General features: G+C 41.5%; 1 protein-coding gene across 9 annotated transcripts in view; it reads left to right on the top strand.

Annotated features, from left to right (window-relative positions):
* The window catches only part of Atxn7 (ataxin 7), a 144581-nt gene that overhangs the window by 66546 nt on the left and 52728 nt on the right, over positions 1-25307 (top strand). The gene's annotated exons all lie outside the window — the stretch shown is intronic.

Raw genomic sequence — 25307 nt, 5'->3', positions numbered from 1 at the left:
GCAGAAGTGAGGAATAGTTGAACCCATGAGAGAATTGCTATCTAAAAGGGTACCCTTGAGTTGCCTGGGTACACGAGTCTCAGAGGAGCCACAAGAAGGTAATGTTTGGACATAATCAAATTCCATCACCACCCTTCCACCCACCCTTTTATGGCAGGAAAGTCAGTGAATTCAGTTGCAGGTAGCAATATGCATTTGTAGAAGATGGTGTGGTGTCCCTTCTGTAGAAGGGAGAGGTTGGAATTGAGAGTGGGGAGGAGGAGAAGTTTTGTCTGTCATTTTTTTTTTTTTTTTCCACAGTATCTGGACAGGGAGATGCCCAGCTAAACAGGCAGTTATGCATTCTTGTGAGGCTTCCACGTGTACCTAGAAGGATTTCCCAGTAGTGAGAATGTGGGCCCAGAATACCAGGAATCTCAGCATATGGTGGTCAAATGCTGTTGGAGTGCTTGAGTAGGGGAACGGAGTCCATCACAAAGTCCTCCTAGAGGAGGCAGTGGGAGAGTGGGCTGCTCTGGGCTGGTAGGGGACGGAGTCTGTCACAAAGTCCTCCTAGAGGAGGCAGTGGGAGAGTGAGCTGCTCTGGGCTGGAGGCGGGTCTGGAGATACCAGGACAAGGATGCTGGAGGGCAGAAGGTGGGTCTGAGTGGATGTGAATGTGCTGGATGAGTGAGTTGGAAGAGTGATTGGTGAGTGTGGAGCTGAATTGGGAGTCTGAGGTAGAAAGCAGGTTGGAGGCATGTGGTCTAGCTCATGTGTAATGCATGTGTTTCCAGGTATTGATAAGCTAAGGAAGTTAGATGAAGAACTGTGTTCATAAAATTTAAAATGGATTGTTTTCACCTGGCAAAATCATTGAATGATTTGAACTTGTGTGTTTATTCATTCATTTCTTATATATTTTACTATGCATCTGTTCTGGTTTTCAGGAAAATACCAGTTTTCAGGAAACCTCTACTCTAATGACAGAGATAAGCAACAGTTAAAAACAAAGCAGAATGTATATGTTAGGGGATACATTTGGAATGAGAAAGGTAAAGTGTGGGTGCTGCCTTTTAAAATGCTGAGATTTTTTTTTTTTCTCACCCTTGTGTCAGTGAGATGGAAGCTGTAATCAAAGTCTCCTCTCAAAGAAAAGCCCAAGACCAGACAGACTCACTACTGTTATAGCCAGACAATAAAAGGAACACTACCAAGTCAGTTTAAAACAAGTGTTTTGATATCAAAAGCAGGTAAGGGCACAACAGAAAAAGAAAGCAGAGACCAATTTCTTTGACATATGTGCAGAAATTCTCAACAAAATACTTGTAAACCAAATTAAAGAGCATGTTAAGATCATACCTCCGGGGGGCTGGAGAGATGGCTCAGTGGTTAAGAGTACTGACTGCTCTTCCAGAGGACCTGGGTTCAAGTCCTAGCACCCACATGGCAGCTCACAACTGTCTGTAACTCAAGATCTGACATCCTCACACAGTCATACATGCAGCAAAACACCAAATAAAATAAAAAATAAAAAAAATAAAATCATACCTCATAATCAGGTGGGCTTCATCTCAGAAAGGTAAGGGAGATTTAACATGTGCAAATCAAGAAATATACAGAATAAACAAACTTAAGAGAAACTACGTATCATGAGGGTGTAAGCCATGTAGATTTCAGAATCTCAAGTTTAAAGCATGGTGGGAGAGGGCCTGGTTGGTGGATTTGAAGTCCAGGCAGAGGGCTGGAATGGGCCAGAGAGCCGTAGAAGAGGGCAGGTGTAGAAGAATTAGGAGACTATTGGAAAGCAGAGGACAACTGCAGGCCATTGGAACTTAAGTATTTTTTCTAGCCCATGACCTGCCTGGTCTGGACCTGCCAGTTGGTTTAACCTTATCACCTTCCATTCCTTCCTGTGACTGTCAGCACAGTGGTGTCCTGGTTCCTCTCACACAACAGTACTCTTCCCACTAGAAAGCCTCCCACAGTCTGTCCTTCCTGATGGGCCAGTGCTTCTCCTGCTTCACAGCCCACTGGTTTACAGATGGTTGTACCTAGGTCAGGTGTCACCTTGCTTTGTAATACTGACCAAAAGTCATTACTGTCTCATGTCAAGGTAAAACAGAGCAGCTGGTATGGACAACTCTGGGGTATAAACTCTGAAGTTTTTATGTAGGTCGTAGGTAAACTTGCAGAATTGTCTGGGGCATAAAAATAGTGACCATCCCCCATTAACCACCAGCCTTCCTGAAGGATATAGATGTCATCCAGCGGGGTAGCATTCTGTCCCCTTGTTGGCTGTAGTTTGGAAGATTCTTCATTGTCTCTGTCCCAGTGTTCTAGCACCCTGTATTTTGGTTGAGTAGCAATATGCTGTGAAGAAAGAGAAATGGGGTGGGACATGATTTTAGATCTTCACTGGGGAGGCAAAGGCAGGCGAATCTCTTGAGTTCAAGCCAGCCTGGTCTGCAGAGCGAGTTCTAGGACAGCCAGGGCTACACAGAGAATCCCTGTCTCAAGCAAACAAAAAAACATTTTTTTTTTAGGGATAAATGATATTTACTTATATAAATAAGTGACAAGTCTTCTATCACTGGATTTTTCTTTCCCCAAATAAATTTTTTTCTTCAGTCTCTGAATGGGTTATTTTCTGCCTTAGCCATTAGTCCAGTTTCTTGGCCGTTTTCTCTCTGCTCAGATGAAGTACTGGAGCAGAGCTTGATTCAGAGCTACTGTAGGTTTTCTATGCCACCCTTTTGTTCCCTTTATCTTGGTCTGTTAAGCTTTTCATTGTCAGCTGCCAGCTGCAGAAAACTGTTCTTCTAAAGATCTAGTATTAGTAGATAGTTTCTTAGAAGCTGATGGTTGTTGCTGAAGATAATCTGTTAGTGAGTTTATAATCTGTTCATGAATCATGTTATTCTCATATAGTGACAGTTATGCCAGGGAAACCAATAAAACAAGGTTTAATTCATGTAAGTCTAGACATTTCACAAAGATCTTTTCTTCCTTCTTGTAAATGTGAAAAGACACTTCTTAAATACAGGATTTTGATTGATGGCATTTAAGAATTATGAAAACATGACAAATCCTGATAGCCATACAGTACCCATTTTAAAGTATTTTATTACAATTTATTCTGTTGTGTGTATGAGCAAGGCGGGGTGGTGCATAAAGGCACTTGACTGGCAGTTAGAGGGCAGTTTTCTCCCTTTACCTTGTGGGTCCCAGGGACATACTGATGCACTTCAGTTCATCAAGCTAGCAGTAAGTCCTTGATGCTGTTAGGCATCCTGTTGAGCCCTAATATATCCGTTTTAAGTGGAAAGATGCTTCAGTCAGTATCTGAGTAGCAAGTCATAGTAGTACCGATCATCCCAGCTGTGATCATTTGCACACTTAGTGTGAGGCACTGTGTGAACAACTTCATATGGATAGCCTCAGTCACAACATTGAGTTCCTAGCAGGCACTTAGCTTCATTTTAAAGAGAACTTGAAACTCAGGTAAGATAACTTGTCAGTTGCAGTCTCTAAGAAGCAGAGTTGTAGTTCTGATCTGGCCGACTCAAAACTGTTGGCATTCACTTTTTGATGAATGTCTCAGGCACCCTTTAGACAGCCGCTGGAGATTAAAGGAAGCTGCTGAGCTGTTGGAGCAGCAGCCTGATTGTGTTGGACTGAGGATGATGCCATGAAAAGATTGACTTAAGATCTGTGTGCACACCTTTTATATAATGGGTAGTGAATATGTAGTTAACTCTCAGAAAGTAAACTCCAATGGTTTGTTTTGTTAAGGTTTATAATAGTTTATTTAGGTAAGGTATATAAAACAATTGACAAATTTCTAAAACATCATGGAAGTAGCATGCAAGTTAGCCACCTGGGACAGGCTCTCACTTGGAAGGTAAATAAACACTTGAGCGAAGCCTCTTAATGATTCAAAGGGCACTGCAGTTTGTCATTTTTCAGGAGCCTTCCTTTTGAGATTGGAATTCCTAGTTATGTCTTTGGAACTAAGCCATAGTCTGATATTGTTGATATTTGATCTGACTTTTGGTACTTTTTTCCTGTTTTTGCTCACCCTGAGTGTAGTATCGCTCATATGTAAGCAATAATGAAATGGAAACTGTATAAATATATTAATTTAATGCAGTTTACTTTCGCCTTGGCCATGTTACATCCCTGGGGTGTTGCTTGTGTGTGTGTGTGATGACGGGCACAAGGCATTGGAGTTGTTTCAAGGTCACGCCCCCAAAGTGTACACAGTGAGTTCAGGATGGGTGTGGTCAGTGAATCTACTTGTAAGCACTTCAGAGGTGATGAAGAGAGCCCACCTCTTCCCAAATCTGGCATTTTTTCTCTGTAGTCTTTGGTAGCAATTAATGGTTTTGAAAAGGTAGTGACTGAATCAACCCCCACCCCTTTAAAACAAAACAAAACAAAACAAAAACCAAGAGAAGTATGTCTTATAAATGTGGTTCTCAAATAATGCTGATGATGTTGAGAAGGAAGTGCTTGTTTCCCTTCTTTACTTTCTTTTTGTCTGGTCCCTCCTTCCTATTGTGCTTTGTTTTTCAGACAGGCTCCTGTTCAGCAGCCCAGGGTGACCTAGATTCATATATGTGATCCAGACTGTCCTTGTACATGGAGAGTTACTCTTGCCTTAGCCTTCCAAATTGCTGGCTGGCTCTATGCTTAATTTCAAGAAAATTTAGCAGCCCACGTTCAGAAACAGTTTTACTTTATATTTCATTGTATTACTATTTTTGTTGTTTTCAAGACATGGTTACTGTATAGCTCTGGCTATCCTGGAACTCGCTCTGTAGATCAGGCTGGCCTTGAACTCACTGAGATCCTCGTGCTTCTGCCTCCTGACTGCTGGGATTAAAGGTGTGTACCACCACCGCCCGGCTGCAGCTAACTTACTCTTAAGGATGAAACTTGGCTGCTCAGAGTTGGAGCTTAACCAAACTCATGTATCTTGGACAGTAGCTACAGGTGGAATCTGCTTCAGAGTGCCTGGCAGGAGCCCCTGGGAATGGTGGAGGTCAATCATAGACTTTGTTGGTTGCAGAAATTCAAGCTGAAAGGCCTTGCTGCCCTGAGCATCTGACTCAGTGTTCCTGTTCCTTATTTTCCCCCAACCCCATTTTGGGAGATGTTTTTGAGACAAAGGTCTTGCCGACCTCAAATTCCTGTTCCTCCTGCTTCAACCTCCCCAGGGCTGAGATCACAAGCTGCTACGCCATGTTGATCCCCCTTGTCTTCTTTTCAGAGAGAAGACATCATCAAAGTCTCCTTGTTTTTCTTTGCTTTGCCTTCAGCTATTTCAACAGGTTTTTTTGTTTGTTTGTTTGTTTTCTTTTCTTTTCTTTTCTTTTTCTGCCATCTCCTCTGTAGATTGCTCCACTGCCTTTTTAATTCCTCAAGAGTTCATTTTAAGTTTCCTATATGTTAATGTACCTTTATAGATGCGGTATAAAATATTATCAGGAAAGTCCATCTTCTTGGTCTCAGTTTCAGTGGTCGTGAACTGAGTGGTTGTTATCCAGGATGCCCAGTTTTTCTCTATTATCAACTTGGAGGGCACTTTTTAAGTTTTCTGAAGCTGATGTTTATACCTAATGGCATCTTTGACATTAAAGAAAATGCAATTTTTTAAAAAAATATTTGTCTTTTTGTGACTAGATTGAAGCTCTGTATGGGCAGAGGATGTCCTGCCTTTCCTTTCTGCTGGGAGTGAGCACAATCCCTCACAGAAAGCCTCAGACCTGAACAGCCTATTTTGTCGTGTGTCTCTTAGTTTTGTGTGCTCACTCACATGGCTGAGGACAATCGAATTTACCAGGAGTGGTACCAGCATTGCCCTGGACCCCGGTAGTCACTGTCTTACACTTGAAGCAGCATATGGATATGGACATTTACCCACTTCAGTACTCTTGCTTACTCTGAGATGCATATACAGTGCAAACTGGTAGTAGTCTTGATATTACTGATGAGACTTCCAGGACTGTGCCTGCCCTAAGTGCTGGGAGCTTATGTAGACTGTGCAGTGCTTATCCTGCTAGTCATTCTGTGCATATCATTTTGAAATGCACTTGGAAAAAGAGGCATGGGTCAACCAGAGTGAGGTTCTATGAGGGCAGAATTTTTCTTACCGCTGCTGCTGCCTGTTGAGTGTGTACTTTGAATAGAGTACACAGTGCTATGGGATATTGTTTGCCGTTCCTTTATTTTATGTTAGTTCCTATAAATTTCTCTAAGTATAAACTTTTTTTTCAAAGATTTATTTATTTATTATGTATACAGTGTTCTGCCTGCATGTGTTCTTGCAGGCCAGAAGAGGGCGCCAGATCTCATTATAGATGGTTGTGAGCCACCATGTGGTTGCTGGGAATTGAACTCAGGACCTCTGGAAGAGCAGTCAATGCCCTTAACCACTGAGTCATCTCTCCAGCCCAAGTATAAACATTTTTTTTTTTTGTCCTAGGATTCTAGTATAAATTATGAAGTTTAGAAATTTTCTGTGCTTTGTTTTTTTTTTTTTTCATACAATAAGGCCAATAAAACACAGATATTATGTATACTTTATGCTTTTAGGTTCATAGCCTTACTGTACTTCACATGTTAGAAACAGTCATTTTTAACTTCAGCCTTGGTCTGAGAAGTTTTCAAGGTATACTTTAAGGACTTGCCAACCAAACCATTGTGAACTGTGGATTACACGGTTAAAATTAAGACATTCGTGCTAGGTATAGTAGTGTGCACCTTTAATCCTAGTGCTCAGGAGGCAGAGGCAGGTGGATCTCTGTGAGTTAGATGTCAGTCTGGTCTACAGAGCGATTTCCAGGACAGCCAGAACTATAGAGTGAGACCCGGTCTTGAAAAAAACCAATCGAGCCAGGGCTGTGTGGTAGCATGCGCCTTTAATCCTACCACTTGGGCAGGATTAAAGAGGCAGGTGGACCTCTCTTAGTTTGAGGCCAGCCTGATTGAGGCTGGCCTCTTCTACAGAGCAAGTTCCAGAACATCAGTGAACATCAGCGAAGCAGAGAAACCCTGTCTTGAAAAACCAAAAAGAAAAAAAGAAAAAAAGGAAAGAAAAGGAAAAACAAACAAACAAAAACCCCCAAATAAAGTAGACATGCAAATCATTAGTCACACAGAGAGTGCCATGAACCTCATTTGTTTGTTAGGTGACTTACAGTGACACCGTTTGAAGTTCAGAGTGTAGATGAGAGATTTTGTGATTTCAGATGGAAAATTGAGGCTCCCGGTAATCTCCTGTGTGACTGTCACATTCAGTTTTATGTAGGCGCACAGAGATTGACAATGGAGTTTCTAAGTCAATGTTTGTTCTCAGATTATAGCACCATGGAAGTCTGTCCTGGACAGAGCTTGAGGTTCTTTGTATAAGCCTGGTTCTGTTCAGCCCAGATTCAGGGCTTGTTAGAATGACCGTAGTCTGTGTTCTGTATAGCACATGGTAAGAAGTCTAAAAGAAATGTGTAGTGTCCTGCCCAGCTGATGTCATTATTTGTGCTCTTCACTTGTTTAGGCAGGCTGCCAGAGATGGGGTACACGTTAATTAACCAACGGTTTACAGAAATAGGGCCGTGGCATTACTGATAAGCTTGGGCATAAATAAGTAAGGCAGTGTAGGCTGCTTTTTGTTTTATTTTTTTCCTGAAACAAGGGAGGACAGAAGTATGTTAATTAAAATAACAGATCAAAAGCTTAGTGGGAAATTAATTTGTTTTTGTTTATATTAACATGTGTTATTTCTTCCCCTTCCTCTCTCCCCTCCTTTTCTTTCCCACTTCTCCCCTCCTCCTCTCTTCCCTCCCCTCTTCTTTACCTCCTTCTCCTCTCCTCTGCTCCTTGTGCTTTAAATTTCCCTCGGGAAATGTTTTATGTTAATTTTTCTTAAAATATTTGGCTGCTTTGTACCTTACTTGAAGATATATGGATCCCATTCCCTCTCTCTACAAATACCATTAAACACTTTTTTCTTTTTTTGATGCTAAGGATTAAACATTGGGTCTGATATATAATACACACTCTACTTCTAAGCTGTACCCTTAGCACAATCAAATATAGTTTTTATACAGTGTAATTTAAAGTGATGGGGTAAATTAGTCCACATTACATTTTAAGTAGGATTCTGTATAAAATAACAAATGAAATAGTTTTCCACAGACAGTTATCTTACCCAGTTTATAACAGAAGCAGCTTTCCTTTCTGTAGGGACCAATCCTTGCTGAGATCTGATTCCATCAGGTGTGACCGGCTTCACCCCATTCCTGCTGTGTGATCATAAGCAAGTTCTTTACAGTGTCTGTTTCTCCATTTGTCCATTTGGGTCAAGTTGAGTGCCTGTACCACAGGGTTGCTGTGAGGATTCTGTAGCATCATCAGTCTCACTGGCCCATTAAGTGCTTAATAGATGTTTGATACAAGGGCTACTGTTGTTATATTGTATTTTAAATGTTTATCTGACCGGTTCCTTCAGAAACAATCAAAAGAAAACAAATTTGGGGAGAACTAGGCCTTTGAGTGGAGATACCAGTCTGAAATGTGGCTATTCGGATGTTATCAGCCAACCCATCTGTTTGCATTTGGTTGTGGCAAATGATCTTTGGGTACCTTATTGAGGTATGTTGATCAGTTGAAACTGCAGGTGTGAAGAGGTAAAACAGATACAACTGCATCAGACTTTCTAAGGGGGGTGTTTCCCACTAATTCTGCTAGCTTGTGAAGCAGAAATTAACAAGTGATTTAAACACAACAACATTTGCAGTTGGAGTGTTTCCTGTTGGTAACATACAGCACATGATTTATTTAAAAAAAAAAAAAGGAAAGAAAATAAAGCTTTGCAGTGTTACAGTGGGAGTAAGGAGTATGGAAGGTAGGGAGAACGGAAGTAGAAATAATAGTTCAGCCAGCAGCTTAAGTTCCCCTTTTCTCTCTTCGGGGTTCTTTATAAGTCTCTTGCGTCTAAGTTCCAGGCAAGACAGACATCTGCATAAAGTGTGAACTAAAGAATATACTGAACTAGAAAGGTCTGAGAATATTCAAAGGAGTCAGTATTAAGAACTGAAGAAGCCACGTTTTCCAGGCACCTAGTTTGCCCTGCCTATTTCCTGCAGTCTGAATCTGACTAAGTGCTGTCAGCTCTGAGGTAGTGTTTATGGGAGATGGGGATGGGGAGTGTAAAGAATGATGTTTCCAGAGGCACCAAGAGAACATTAAATTGACATGTGTGTGAGTATAACAGTCTTTCAGATTCAGGGATTTATTTTTATTCTTAGGACTTTTCTTCCAGTACAGCTGCCTCTGGGGAAAACTAGGTTACTGGAGTGTGATGCAGGCTCGGGCATTTTCACAGTCCCCAGTACTCTAGGGATCGCAGACTAGTTCCTGGTTGACTTTGGAGGACTGACAGTTAACACACACACAGGCCTTTTACTTGTTTGCAGATAGAAGATGTAGTTTTAGGACCAGACTTACAAAGCATTTGCCTAACGTTAGAGAAGAATCTCAAGATAATGGTATCCTTGGTTTCTTTTGGGCTGTGCCATGGTCTCTAGAACTCATTCTGAGTATATGCTCTTCATCCTCAGTCCTGGCATTCTTCCAGGTGATGTTCTCTCTGTCTGTCTGTCTCTGTCTGTCTTTGTTTCTCTCTCTCAGAAACTAGACGTACTCTTCCATCCTGTTCTGCAGGAAGGGAAACAAGGCACCAATGACCTCACCACCCTTGTATCCGGGCCATTACCAAATCATGGCGGCAGTCCTCCTTAATACCTCTGAATCCCTGTCACTGCTGTCCCCAGTCTAAGCTACCCGTGGCTCCCTTAGTGCTGCTGCAGACACTGCTGACCAGCCTTTCTGTTGTCCATTTGCCCTGGGAACACTCTCTTGGTACACTATGGTTTCAGCAGTATTGAAAATAATAACATAATGTGATGAAATTATCTACTCTTAAAATACATCTATTGAGTGTTTCTTACTGGCAGAGGAAAGATCTCTAAAAATTTGTCCCTCTGTAGAAGCAATAACAATACAGTACTAGTTACAATTAGCATTTTCAGAAGCCTGAAAATTAACTAAAGTCTTGCAAGATCTGATAAATGTTTGAGAAAAAAAAAAAACCCTGAATCTCTGTAAATACAGAAAACTGTATGCTGTTTGAACTCAGCTTCAGTTTTTCCACTACATAACTTTGAAAACTAATAGCCTTGAAAGTTGATAGTGACATTAACTGGAGTAACACCTGCTGGAGGGGACTGTTAGCGTGGAGACCCCAAAGCTGTTTCCTAGAGAGTTGTCACTTAGCATTATCTGGTAGCTCCCAACAAAGACTTCAACCCAAGACTTGTCTTTTTTTTTTTTCTTCTTTTTTTGCCTGGCTCAGAATTAATTGTGTGCTCTGTCCCAATAGCATTTGTTGAGAAAAACCAACAACCCCAACTATTATTTCCATTACAGTGGCCTGGGCTAATAATACCAGCTGTAGCTAACAAGAAGATGACTTGGGGTGGGCCGGTGGTGGTGAATAAGAAGCAAACATTAAGAAATGGATTGTCACTTGGGGCTCTGAAGAGTACCTACACGTTTTTTAAAAGAGTCTTGAATAGCTTATGTTCATGTATGGCTGTACACTTCTAGGAAAGACTATGAAGGCCCTGTCTCTTACCTGTGTCTAACCTTGAGGCTCTGCAAGATGAAAGTAAAGGTCAAGGAGAAGTCAAACTACCTGCCCCTTTGCAAAAGCTGAGAGACTCATCTCTGTGGTTGGCATTCTTGGTCAGAATTATGCTTGTACAAGGTCATGTTCCAAGCTAGACATGATGGCACACACTTGTAATACTCAGGAGAGGGAAGCAGAAGGATTTCTCATTTTTGGCCAGTTGGGGCTGCATAATGGAACTCTTCCAAATAAAGGGTCTGGTAAGATGGCTCAGCAGGTAAAGACAGTTACCATGCAAGCTTCTGGTGATCTGAGTGCAGTTCTTGGAACCCACAAGGAGATAAGTGAGCTCTGCAAATCCTCTGAACTATACACACATACACACAGTGGTGTGCCCAAATGCGCACACATACACATGCACGCAATGGTAATAAAGAAAGAAAAACTACACAGTCACTGGGGCTCAGCCTGAAATACCAGGCTTGGACAGGGCCTGACAGGGAGAGCGGTTTGCAGCGCTCCCACCGCCATGCTCCAAGACAGTCCACCTCAGTAAACGTGATGAGAAAGCAGAGAAGTGACAGTGGGTGCAGAGCCACACTGAGGAAGTGGGTCGCTTTTTGTTTCATTTTTAATTTTTAGTATATCGAATTGTTTTTCTGGATGAAATCTTTCAGGAATTCTTTTTAAACCCATTAAGTAGCCTGCCCCTCATTTCCCTTGTGCCCTGGTGTGTATGACCACTGTTCTCTTCAATTCCACATATGAGAAATTTGACATGTTTTTTTCTGTGCTTGGCAATTTTAACATAGTGTCCTCCATTCCATACATGTCCAACAAAAGACAGAATCTTGTTTATTTTTATGGATGAATACTACTTTGTTTTGTACTTACACCAAGTTTTCTTTGTCCATTCCTAAGTGGACACCTTAGTTGCACCTGTCTTGACTGTTGTGAACAGTGCCATGATCTACATGGAGTACAGGTCCCTCTTTATATTGATGTCCTGTCCTTTCAGTGTGCACCCAGCAGTGAAGTAGCTTGAACATCTAGTGCATTGGTTCTCAACCTCGGGTCAAACAACCCTTTCGATGGTCGCCTAAGACCATTGGAAAACACAGATATTTACATTGCAATTCATAATAGTAATAAAGTCACAGTTATGAAGTAGCAACAAAAATAATTTTATGTTTGAGAGTCACCACAACATGAGGAACTGTCTGTATTAAAGGGTAAAGGGCTGAAACATTAGGAAGGTTGAGAAACAATTTTCTAAGTGGTTCTGTTCTCAGATTTTTTAAGGAACTTCTTTCTATTCTATATTTTTGTTTTTGTAATGGCCGTACTAATTTGCATCCCCACATACTGTATGATAGTTCCCTTTCTACGTGTATCCTTATCTGCATTTTTTGTTGTCACAATTTTTATTGTAGTCATTATATCTGGAGTGAGATGCTGTCTCCTGTGACTTTTCCTTGCATCTCTCAGATGAATAGGGAATGTTGGTGTTCATATACTTGTGGACAGTTCACATGTCTACTTTGGAAACATGCTAGCTCTTTTGCCCACTTCTTTATTGCAGAGCTTGTTGAATATTTGAGTTCTTGTGTGTTGTGGATACTAATCCCTTGTCATAGTGTAGTTTACAAATATGTCTCCCATTTGCTGGTGTCTTTTCCTTTATTGCACAGAAGCTTCTGAGATTGCTATGTCATACTTGTTGAGCTTTGCTTTTGGAGTTTTAAAGTAAAAATCATTGTCTTAAAATTTTCTTCGTTTCACTTCTTGGTTAAATTAAGATGACTTTCATTTAAATTAGTTTATTTAATGTTAAGACATTAGCTGCAGTGACCAGAGAATAACATTAAGAAAAATTTATTTCTTCATTCTTAATGTTGGGAAAATTTCCTAAAAGATAGTGTAGAAGAAGAGAGTACCCCCATCAACAGCAGATACAGTGCATATAGAAAGCCAGTCACAAAATGGTGAGCATGAATCCTATCTCCCTAGAAACTCTCCAGTATAAGTGGAGTAAACACTATAAAAGACAAACTGGACAGTGGGTTTTAAACATAGAATGATACCGTTGTGTGGTATGTGTAAGGGACACTTGGAAAGACAGAGCTGCAAAAGACTCACAGTGGCACTTGGGGAATCAGCCCCAGAGGCACACTGACTCCAGACAAGACTGACTTCCTGTAAACAACTGCAGAAACACAACCAAGAATGGGTCCTTCCATGAGGAAAAAGTTAACTTTAAAGAAACAAGGTTTTAGCCATGCTGTAGTGGTCCACACCTTTAATCCCAGCACTTGGGAGGCCAAGGCAGGTAGATCTCTGAGAAGTAAGTTCTAGGACAGCCATGGCTATACAAAGAAATTCCGTCTCAAAAAACCAAAACAAATAGAATAAAGATATAACTAACTCTTACAGCATAGCTCCAAATACACAAAGCAAATACAAACAACAAAAACTGACCCCAGAAGAAGAAATAGACAATCTATCAGTCGTAGTTGGAGACTTTAACCCTATACTGTAAAGAACAGATACAACTAAATAGAGAATGTGGAAGACTTGAGTAACATTATAACTAGACCCAAACAGCAACACCAGAGTGTACACCCTTAATTAAGCTCATATGCATTGCTCTCCAGGGTCATGCTAGGCTGCAGTCAAGCACCCCTCGGTAATTGTAAAGGACTGAATTCATATACAGAGAGTGTATTCTATAACCACAGTGTAATTACAACAGACATTAATAAAAAGAAGAAATAGGCAAAATGTATAAGTATGTGGAAGTTGAACATATTTCTTTTTTTATTTTTTTAATTAATCAATTAATTTTTCTTTATTAGCTTGATACAGTATAAATTCTTATCTTAATAGTAAAATGGTCAGACATATTTCTAAATGAGCAGTGGGTCAGACAAGCAATTTGAGAAATTAGAAAATATTTTTTGAGAGTAGTGAAATTGAAATACAACATTGTAAAATAAAAATATAACCAAAATAGTGGTTGTTTAAGGGAAAAGTTTATGGAAGCAGATACAACTTTATTAAACAAGGAAGCTCAGATCAAGAACAGCATTTCCCCCACTAAACCTTTAGCAAGCAGAAAGAAAAAGGTAGACCCGAGTGGAAATAAATGAGTAAACATAGAGAAACAGTAGAAAAATCATTGAAGCCAAATGTGGTACTTTGACAAGATCAGTAAAAGGGTGAGGCTTTAACTGGACTTGCCTGTGCTGTTGTATACAGTCAGGAATGGAAGGGCACTGTGGCTGCTGCCTGTGCAGGAAGAAAAGCCTTCTGGAGACAGTCTTGATGAACAGGATAAACTGCATGGAAGGACTGCCAAACTCCCTGCAGTGCCTGAAGACGGGTTAGGAGGTTTGGATCAGTGACGGGAATGTCTCTGGAGAAACCCAGGCCTGGATGGCTTTCCTGGTGAAGTCTGTAAGTGTACAAAAGAATCAGTAGCAAGGCTACACAGAGGTTTGTTTATAAGTGCAAAAGGAGCTAATACTTTCAATTGACTCTATGAAGCCAGTTATCTTGGTAGCAAAACCTGACAGAGAAGAGCCAAGAGCTGGAGACCAGTATCCCTTTAGAATACTAGCACAGAAATCTTCAGCAGTACACTAGCAAACTAAATGAGGCAAATAGACTGGCTTGTGAAGGGATTATGTGCAGGAGGAGATACTGTCACCTGATGGGCCCTATCTATCCCAAGAAGAGATGTTTTGCCTTGATGTACACATGGTGGACGGATAGATGGTGAAACACATGGAAAACCATGATGTGAAGAACTTTCAGTATTTATATTGCTCAGGTTTTATTCTAGACTGTTGGATGCTGGTTTGTTTGTTTGTTGTTTGTTTGTTTGTTTTTTATTTTTGTATGGTTTTTGGCTTGTGCTGGCTTTGAACCTTGTGCCTTGTGGCCTGCGAGGCAAATGTTTGATTCCTAACCTGCTGCATTTAGCTCATTAACAGTCAAAAATATCAAAGAAAACACAATAATGTACATAATCAAGACTCTGTATTTTCCATTCCTATATGGCTTAACTTTTATTACTTTTACTGCTTCTTTAAAGACTTTATTTTTTAAAACTATTTCTTTATATAACTGCCTATACTTATTTTCCTTTCTCTTTCAAGCCTACGTACAATTTTACACATACTGTAAACCGTTTAGAGGTCAGTTCCATCTGAATCTGCCTTATTGTGTATCTATAATCCTTTTCTGATTCACCCTGTTCAGCTTCCCAACATGGCAAAGGTACATTTACCACCAGCTCTGGGAGCCATGCTCACCGCCAACTCTGGGAAGCAGTGGGTCCATGCCTCTATCAAGCAGTGTGTAGCCCAGAAACCTTTCTTTTGTCTATACTAGCAAAAGCTAAACCCTCCACTCAGTGCAGTGCACTGCACGGTTTGGAGAGGCCTCTGTGTATCATGGTGGGAATCCACGGTGCTGTGCTTAAGCTTGAATGCCTCAGCGTCTCTGTGCCACATCCCCATGAGAGACACAAACTAGAGAGCTGCTCTTGGCTCCATTTTAGAACTCTTTTTAAAGCTTTCTCAGGTTTTAGATGGAAATTCTTGCCCCACATTGGAACGCCAGATGTAGCCAGAAGTTTTCCTGTGTCCTTCCGGGTCCTGCAGCCGCTTGGTCCCAATAAAATGCTGCACAGAGGCTTATATTAATTACAAACTGTTTGGTCTGTGACTCAGGCTTCTTCCTAGCTAGCTCTTATAACTTAACTCAACCCATTCCTGTTAATCTGTTTAGCCATGTGGCCTCATGGCATTACCTCTTCTCTCACATCTTGCTGCTCCTGGTGGCAGCTCAGAGGAGTCTCCCCCAACTCCATCTTTTTCTCTCTCACCCTATCCCTTTTGGATTTTCTGCCTGGCTCCATTCTGCCTTGCCATAGGCCAGTGCAGCTTTTTTGTTAGTCAGTGGGAACAACACATATCCACAGTACACCGAAAGACATCCCCCAGTGTTTTCTCCCCTGGTCGCCAGGGTGATGTATCACAGTATAATGAAAGCTAGCCGTCAGGAGTGAAGTATCTTGGTGCCAGCTTGATTTCTCTGTGTCCTGCAGCTTTAGTGCAGTGTCTTTAGCAATAGGATTTACCATCTCGTTATAGTTGGCACAAGGAGGAATGATGATAGCCTGGGTGGTGGTGTTGTTGTTAATAATATTTTATTATTTTGCAGGGGGAAGGGCTGTCTCTGGGCTTCCTCGACCAGTAAAGTATTCATCATTTATAATACATATCTTCTGGGGAGATCATTGTCATAATGGAGTGTTTTTCTTCGGTAGTGTTTTGTTATGGAGGCTTTTTTGTTCTCTGGTGTTTTTTGTTGGTTGCTTTCTATGTGAAACATTTTTTTGCACAGGTACACACACTAATTTTTTTAGACTGATCCTTAGACCAGACCATACTTAGTTTGGCAGGTTGCTCATTGGTCTTTCTGTCTGGTTGGTTCTTTGATTCAACTTTAACATTAGTTATAAACAGGTAGAATTCCTTTTAATAGTCAGAATAGGTAATATGAACTTGAGGCATGCTCAGAGATGCTTGTAAGGGGTAAAAATAAAGTTCTGCTTTATGTTTTCCTGGTTACGACTCCAGTGGTATTTAACAGCAATTAGAAACTTTCTAAACATTACAGTTTTGTAGTTGCCTTCTATTGAGAGTTACTGTTGGAAAGAAGAGAACAGCGAGTGCTGAGTCTGGTCAGGACTTCAAGCTCTTGAGTGAGACCTGTCTCCACAGTCCTTAGGGTGTTTGGAAACACCTCCAGTATGGACGGCGCCGTAAGTGTGAGTCCTAGGAACCTTTGAACAGTGGGAGTGTATATACTCCAGAAGGACCACAGAACGTCCTGCTGTATGGGAACACCTGGGCTGGCTTGAAGCTTCATAAAGAGCAGAAATCCCTTGGGAAAGATGAGACAACCTCAGGGAGCAGTAGAGACAGCATCTACTTTAAATCTGAGCTCTCGGCCTGCTGGTTCTGTGACTAAAATCAGCAGACCTCCTGTGCCATGCTTGCGTTTTTCTGAAATGGGGGTGTCATTCCCAAGAAGTCAAATAATATTTAATATTTGACATTGTACTTGGTGTCCAGGAAGTACTCAGTAATTACAAACTGATTACTTTTTATATATCAGAGCTCAGATAAACTTTTTTCTGAGGTTCCTTTGCAAATAAATCCCCAGTACCCAGACAGTGCTTTAATGATAAATGATACATATAAATTTTTGCCATGATATGTAACTCAGTCTTTACTTAAAATGTGTGCCTCGTGGCTGGTGGCTGCAGGTAAACTGAGGCTGTGAGTATCAGTTGGTATATTCTACTCCCAATAAAAGCAGTAATCAGCGTGGCACACCTGCACATGATCTGGACAGGCGTGTGCGTGTGCGTGTGTGTGTGTGTGTGTGTGCACGTGTGTGTGCACGTGTGTACGTGTGTGTGCGTGTATGTGCATGTGTACTGTCTCTTCTCTAAACTGCCCCCCCTACCGTCGTCCCCCTTTTCACAGGGTACTTTATGGCCCACGCTCACTCCTTAATGTGACATGGTTGGATTTAAGCTTAGGCAGACTCACTTTAGAGACTAGTTTCAGTTGTGTTGTTTTGTTTTGTTTTTAGGAGCTGAGGATTGAACCCAGGAGCAAGCGATCTACCACTGAGCTAAATCCCCAACCCTGAGTTTCATTGTTAAAGGCCTCGTGTGTGTCAGTTTCTATCTTAGATGAGGCAGTAGCCCAAACACAAACAGCTAATGAATAACTAAGAGACTTGTCTGAAAAAATAAGTGCTGACCTCAAGTAGGCAGTGAGGAAAGAGTTACCCAGTGAAGTACAAACTGAGGTCTGGAGCTGTCCAGGCAAAGCATTCCATCTGGAGGAAACCAACTTAGAGAAGGCAGGCCCTGAAGTGGTTCTGGGAACCTCAGAACACCAGAATGCCAAAGGGGGAGGGAGGTGTGCCAGCCAAGGCTGCAGGCGTTATAAGGCTTTCCAAGCCCTAGTTTTCATAATGACTGCATTAGCCATCCAGTAGGAGGTTTAATTGGGCCAAGTGCTATTTATGATTTTAGGACCTCATTCTCGTTCCTGGGGAGAAGAATGGGCCCAGGTCAGCATAACCACTTTTAGCTCAAAGGCCAAAGGACAGCCATGAGGGAGATGAAAAAAGTTCCAGTCTTCCGTAGCACTTACTTACTGTGGGACAGGCATGTCCTTGAGTGTTTTATTCTCATGCCTTCTCATGACTGATGTGGGTTCTGTTGAGTATGGGCTGGGAAGTTGTAGGCTCGGGTTTGAACACATTAACTTGGCTGTACAGGTTGTGTCTTAGCCTTCAGTGTTGTGTTGTTGTAATATTCTAGTCTTCCCGCTCCTGTCACTAGTCTCCGCTTTTAAAGACGCTGCCAGGAGAAAGGAGAGAACGGAGGAGCCGGCTCTGGAGTCCTTCAGCTGCCTCCGGCTTCTTGGTGACTACCCGCCTCCTACTCTAGTTGATGCACACTCATGCTTGAGCTGTCTCCTCTAGAATGTGGCTGCCCCGCTGAAAGTCTTAGATTCTCTCCGAATTGCAGTGAATTGAATGTGCATTTGCCTTTACAGATCTCCCCTGGTGTCCCCTGAATGGGATCTCTCAAACACTCTAGGATCAGCTCACATTGTAAAATAGCCATTGCTCTTTGGTATGTATCGGTGTCTTGAGAGCTGGGGCTCTTAGAACAGCCGTTTCGGGTGTGTGCTATTTGCAGTGGTTTTTGAGCTCAACCCTCAGGGATCTCCATAGATTACTTTGTTTAATCCTCACAGTAAAATGAAATTAAGACTCTTCGAAGTCTATTCTGTATCAAGGACACTGAGGTTCATGGGGTTAAATAAAGCTGGGTTTTTGTTGTGGAAGTCTCCCTGTGCTGCCCAGTTGATCTCAAACTTGTGATCCTCCTGCCTCAGCCTTCTGAGTAGCTGCAATTTACAGGTTTACAGAAGTTACGTGCTTTAACTGTTCTCTGTTTCCAATAGAGAAACTGGATATTTTAATCTGAATAGTTGGACTTCAGATTTGCCCTTAGGTATCACTACTCTGGAAAACAGGCAAAGAGGATTTCCTGTATGCAGATTTGAAAATCAGAAACTGCTTTTAGAGGGTGGGATTGTGTGTTCAGAGGTTTACCAAACCTGAATGTTTCCTTACACCAGATGCTAAATAACATAAAGGCACCATTGTAACGATATAGCTTAAGATGGCATCACAGAGAATGGCTGCTGTCAGTGCCAGAGTCTTTACAGCTCTTGTTAAACATGTTACTAGGACAGAGGGAAAAATAGGTAAACTGTGTCTTCTGAGAGAAGACTAAAAGATGTACAGCTAGATGGCTCGTTACGTGTTGAGGTGGTGCTGGCGGTCTATGGCAAGGACCATGTAACAGGAACTTTGCTTAAGACAAGTCTCAAGCAGGGGGAAACTAGTGTTGGGATCCCAGCACACCAGGAGAAGGCTAAAAGTCCAGATCACAAGAGGCTGAGCCTGCATATTTTAGGGCCTTGGGGGTCAGTTCACACATCTTAGTTTTTAGTTCTCAAAGCAAGCTACAGAAATATTCCAGATGACAGCCACTTCACCAAACACTCCAGAGCTCATTCTTGAGTCTGGCAAGGACTATAGAAGTCTTCAGTCTTTATTGAGTATTTGAGGCTTTAAGAGATGTAAATGGGGCTGGAGAGATGGCTCAGTGGTTAAGAGCATGGACTGCTCTTCCAGAGGTCCTGAGTTCAATTCCCACCAACCACATGGTGGCTCACAGCCATCTGTAATGAGATCTGGCGCCCTCTTGTGGCCTGCAGGGACACCTGCAGACAGAGCACTGTGTACAGAATAAACAAACAAATGTCACAAGTACAGACCTGGCAGGGCATTGGAGCCATTCCCTGGTAGGAAAGAGAGGGAGCCATTCTGACCCAAAGATGGCATCCTGGGAAATAAGGAGAGTTGATGGGATTCTGAATCTGTCTCACAGAATGCATTGACTCTTAAGCCTGAATACAGAGTTCAGCCCACTCAGGAGTGGTGCAGGTGCTTCGTAGCCGATGGGTCTGGAGCAGGGGACAGAGTGTGGGGCAGCAAGCCCCGACAGGGCCCAGGCACACATAACTTGGGGGAAAGGGGCTGACTGTGCAAGAGTCCTGGAGCTGTGAGGCTAGCAGGCCTGAGTTCAAACCCTGGGCCAGTCATCTCCTAGCTTGTGCTTTAGTTTCCTGGCCACTTCAGCAGTAGTGCGTGACTCTAACACAGGCTGGGAAACACTGAGTGAGCACTTCAAGGGCAGGTGTCACTCTATTTATGTGTCTACCTTGTGGATATTCGGTGTAAAAGACACAGTGGACATCAGTTCTTGACGAGTTTAGAGCTTCAAGGAAGCTAGAGAAATTGCCCACAGTCATATCTGTCTTTGGGAAACCGAGATTCAGAGTGATAGCAGCCCGTACTCTTAGGCAGGTTACTGCAGTCCCCGTCATAGAGTGGGTCACTGAGAAAAGGGGAGTCACCCTTTGAAGAGGTGACACCGAAGCTGATACTTCCTGTGTGAGAAACTGCCAGGCACTCATCAGGAGCAAGTGCAGCACCAGCCCTGGAAAGGATGTCAGTGTGCCTGAAGCAGAGGGAACCAAGCAGGAGGGTAAGGGGTTGGAGGTGGGGGTGGGAACAGAGGAAGAACAGGAAGAGGGCACCTCAGCACACCTCGGGAGCTATTGTAAGGGCTCAGACTTGATTTGTACATGCCACTGTGACCTAATGGAAGCTTTTAAAGGGTATTCTGGTAGCTACTTAGGAGACTTCTTCAGAGTCCAGGCAGGGACGGGTGCTGAGAAGCCCTGCACCAGTGGCCTTGGAGAGCCATGACAAGGTTTTAGAACGGACCAGGAATCTACAGGTAGCCTCGGTGGGAGAATTCAAAGATGGTAGGTACTGTTGTTTTTGGCCTACTGGGTGTTGAACCAAGGTCATCACACACGCCAAGACTTAGCACCTAAGTCTTAAGTTCAGCCATTGAGGAATAAATAGTACTTACCCAGAGTTGGGGAGGTAGTTGGAAGCAAAACTAGGGCTGAGTCAGCAATGGGCGCTCGTGTGCTAATTGTTTTGTGTGAGGTGTATGTAGCTGGAAGATAGCATCTGGTAGGTGGAAACGGAGTCTAGATCTGTCGGTCACAGCTTCTTGGGGAGGGGGTGGGGGCTGAATGACCTTTTCACGCAGTCACATATCAGATATCCTGTATATCAGATATTTACATTATGGTTCATAACTAATAAAATGACAGTTCTGAAGTAGCAATGAAATAATTTTATGGTTGCAGGGTCACCACAACATGAGGAACTATATTAAAGTGTCACAGCATTAGGAAGGTTGAGAACCACTGATTTAGACAGAACTTGGGGGTAGTCTGGGCTGAAGATGGGAGCCATTGGTGTATATAGAAGTTTGGGTTGTGTGTGAGAAGGGAGATACTTGGGATCCTGAAAAGATTAAATGGTTTCTTATAACACCTGAATTTCTCTGTTGTCAAAGTCCTCAAAGTGAAGGTACCAACACCAAAGCGAACTCTACATTCTCTACAGCCGGAGGGCTAGCCTCTGACACAGCCTCCATTCCCACGGTACCAACACCAAAGCGAACTCAGTATATTCTCTACAGCCGGAGGGCTAGCCTCCGACACGGCCTCCGTTCTCATGGAGACAGTAGGATTTCTGTATGTGTATGCTCATGGCCCACGTGCTTATGGCCAGTCCTTTCACTATGCTGGTCTGGGGTCCCCAAAGTAAGTGATCACCTAGATATAGGTGCTGGGCCATTCCTCATTTATTTAACCTAAATCCTAAGGAAACTTTAGGGCTTACAAGAACTGCATTTATTCATTTAAATTAGTTCATAATTCATGAACTCAAGTACAATTTCAAAGCTTTTCATTATTTTAAGTACCCAGTTGATGAATTCATGTATGTGTCCAAAGTGTATTTTGTAAGTCAAAAAAAAAGTTAGTTGAAACTTCATTTTTACTAAATAATGTTTTCTGCTGTAAGTCAAACTTCTCCTTTTGACAGAACCCATATGTTAATTTGTAGGTGGGTTGGTTGTGAAGTTTATGCTTTAAATATATATTATATTATATATAAATATGTGTGTGTGTGTGTATATATACATACATACTGCCTCTCATAAATCACTCCGTTTCCTTTGGTTGCCACAACATTCTACACTCTGTTCCTGTTGTTAGGGACTCTGGAATGTCTTAGTACAGAAAATGGTTATAGAACCTACCCCAAAGATATTTTATTAATTATTTTTTGCTCTCTAGCTTATATCCAAATATGACTGTCTGAAAGCAAATAATTTACAAAATTAAAACTAAAGTTGTTTAGATTTGGGAAAGGGACTGGGTTTCCCAGGATGGTCTGAAGTGTTTCACATGGTTTCCACTGTGCCAGTGTACGTATACACAGGCTGCCCAGCTAGACAAGGTGTGACTGGTGGCTAAGGATGAGCCTACAGCATGCAAACCTGAGACCTACTGCCATGCTTTCTTGCTGGGTGGTACTAGACAGGTTCATTTCTCCTAAAGTCAAAAAAGAGTATTCTATTGTAGGATTCTTTTCAGATATAAATGGAATAGGCCGTGGGAGGCAAGAGTGAGAGTCGAAAGTAGATGGACATGATTAATGCCTGTGTGGAAACAGTATAGTGAATCTTAATATATACAATTAATAAAGGTTATAATAAAATAGTCTCTGAACAAAAGAGAAGGAAACAAATGTGATAAGCCATATAGAAAAGTGCTTGGCATGGGTCACAGCAAATAGTGTCAGTCACTAAAAGTCAACTATGATTATGGCTCTATTATTGTCATTTAAATCTCAAATGATCTTACATTTTTTAGGAAGTTGAAATTTTAGCATAAATATAGATTCCTTACAGGATAACCCCTCTCCATTTCCCTGGTTTTGAAAGGATAATGGAAGCCAGGTTAAAGATTCAACACTAACTTGCAAGGATCTATACATTTTATCTCTTTAGTTCTTTTTTAACTAACTAACTTCCTTCCTTCCTCCCTCCCTCCCTCCCTCCCTTCCTTCCTTCCTTTTTTTCCTAGCCCTGGGTGTTGTTCTCAGAGCATCATGCATTTTAGGCAGGCACTCTACCACTGTTCTACACTCTGCCCTAGTTTATCAAATTGCCTTGGTTTTAAAGGAGTAGACAGCCACCAGAAGTATCTGAATGTATATATAGACACGTTTGATTTTAGTTCTTGAGACAGCACTTTGCTATGTAACACTATTATATATTCCAAGCTGGCTTCAAACTCATCCACTGCTTCAGCCTCCCAAATGCAGGGTTTCATCATTTACTGCTGTGCTTACCTCAAGCATGTGTATCACAGAACTTTGCCTATCACTGAGCACAGGAAGAAACAACAGACCAGCTCATCACAGGCTAAAAGGGAGTTGCAACCACTCTTAAATGCTGTTTAACTTTTGTTTATTAAATAAGGTTAACTAGCTTGTTTTCATAATTAAATTATTAATTTGATATTTAAAGACATTTTATACTGTAACTCAGAACATGAAATTCATGCCACTCCAGTAATTAGAATTTTTCTCATTAGTATCCATATTAGGACACTTATTACAGGGATGTAATGCAACTTCTATGTCAAACAATAGCCTTAGAAAAGTAGTATATTATAACTGGGCATGGTGGCACACACATTTAACCCCAGCATTCAAGAGATAGAGGCAGGCAGATCGCTGTGAGTTTGAGGCCAGCCTGGACTACGAAGTGAGTTCCAGAATAGCCAGGGCTGTTACACAGAGCAACCCTGTCTTGGAAAAGAAAAAAGAAAAACAGCATATTATATGTACATCGTTCCATGGACTATAACTTTACCCCTGCTCGAGTATATACTATGTTTTCCCTAAAGTAGGCATGCTTTTAAAGAAAACAGTACCTTGTTCAGTTCTTACTTCTCATTTATTTAAGCTTATTTAAGTCATGGAAATAACAGTGTGCTGCAAGTTTCTTACACTATCTACTCAGTTTGTGTAAGCAAAGGTGTTTGGCTCTGACATTCCAGGTTGTTGATGTTAGAATCTGGAATGCCTAGGAATCATTATCTGGTCTTAAGAGACCAAGTTCAAACTCAATACTCAATTAGTATTGAGTCCCTGCCATTGGCTTTAGATGAAGTATTCACCACTGCCTGACTCAGTTTCCTCTTTGATAGAGTAGTGACATAGTGGAACTTGTATAAGTAGCTGTCCAGATAAAGTGAGAAAACAGGACAAACCCACCCAGTGATGGTGCCTGCATCCCAGAATCATGATGTCCTCAGTTCATTTCAGATTTATGGCTGTTATGTGCAATTCAGAATAATAGACACTTTCAAGAAAATGCTAGCGATAGCCACTTGTAAATAGTCGATCACCAGTTTTGATATTTTAGATATCATTTTCTGACATCTCTTTTCTTTTCAAGCCAGTACCAATCATTATGCACGGAAAGTGAAATTAAATCTATAGGAATGAAAAAAGAGGCTGTTTAGCTTTCTACTTTTTTACTAGTTACTTATTTTGTAGGGGCCTTGCTCGGGCTAGGCAAGCATTCTACCACTGAGCTACATCCCCAGACTTCATTCTTTCTTGCCTTCTTTAGTTTGATCTGCTAAAATATTTGCCAAGTTAAAATGTGCTATCTATCCACTCATTGAAGTACTTGCTTATAGTTGGTAATTTTGAAGTATTTTAAAAGTTTAGCTGGGCGGTAGTGGAGCACGCCTAATCCCAGCACTCAGGAGGCAGAGCCAGGCGGATCTCTGAGTTTGAGGCCAGCCTGGGCTATAGAGCGAGATGCAAGACAGGCACCAAAACTACACGGAGAAACCCTTTCTCTAAAAACAAAACAAAACAAAAAAGTTTAGATTCTGGATCTAAACTTTGAGCAGATTCCTAGATTGTTAACAATATCTACTGGTTGAAGCTTTTTATATTTAGCCATATTTATAGGAAATGAAATTACTTTGCATTTTCATGTATTTGCACATAGTTTTATTTTTGTTTTTAAACAACAGTGAAAACCAAACTGCCCTATTCTGAAAAATCAAACTACAATCAATGTGTTTGTACCCAAGTCAGTCTGGTGGAATCAGGATGTAAGAGGTTATTGGTCCCTAAAAACAAGTAGAAAAAATTGTTTCTTCATATGGCATGGGGGAGAAATGGATAGTTTTTCACTCTCTGGTGGTATCTCTGCAGCTTTTTTATTTGCTCTGTGGTACTTGGGATCAACTGACTGGAAAAGAGTGCATATTTAAGCAAATAAAAACATTTGCTATAGTTTTGTGAATTACTACTCACATTTCATATTCCTGTGAATTGTTCCTCAATCATGGTAGAGTTCACCTTTAATTATTTTATTGTTAATGTATTCATTGTGTACATTTTAATAGCTCTATTTACACCTTGTAATAACTTTTGTTGCATCATATTTCAGCCCTTTAAAGGCCTTAGCCTGGTTTGGTTTCTTCCTCGGTCCACGTAC

Source organism: Onychomys torridus, chromosome 9 (genome assembly GCF_903995425.1).
Source record: "Onychomys torridus chromosome 9, mOncTor1.1, whole genome shotgun sequence".
In the NCBI taxonomy this organism is placed as follows: Eukaryota; Metazoa; Chordata; class Mammalia; order Rodentia; family Cricetidae; genus Onychomys; species Onychomys torridus.
The sequence above is the reverse complement of the archived record's forward strand: the minus strand, read 5'-3'. Positions and strand labels throughout refer to the sequence as shown.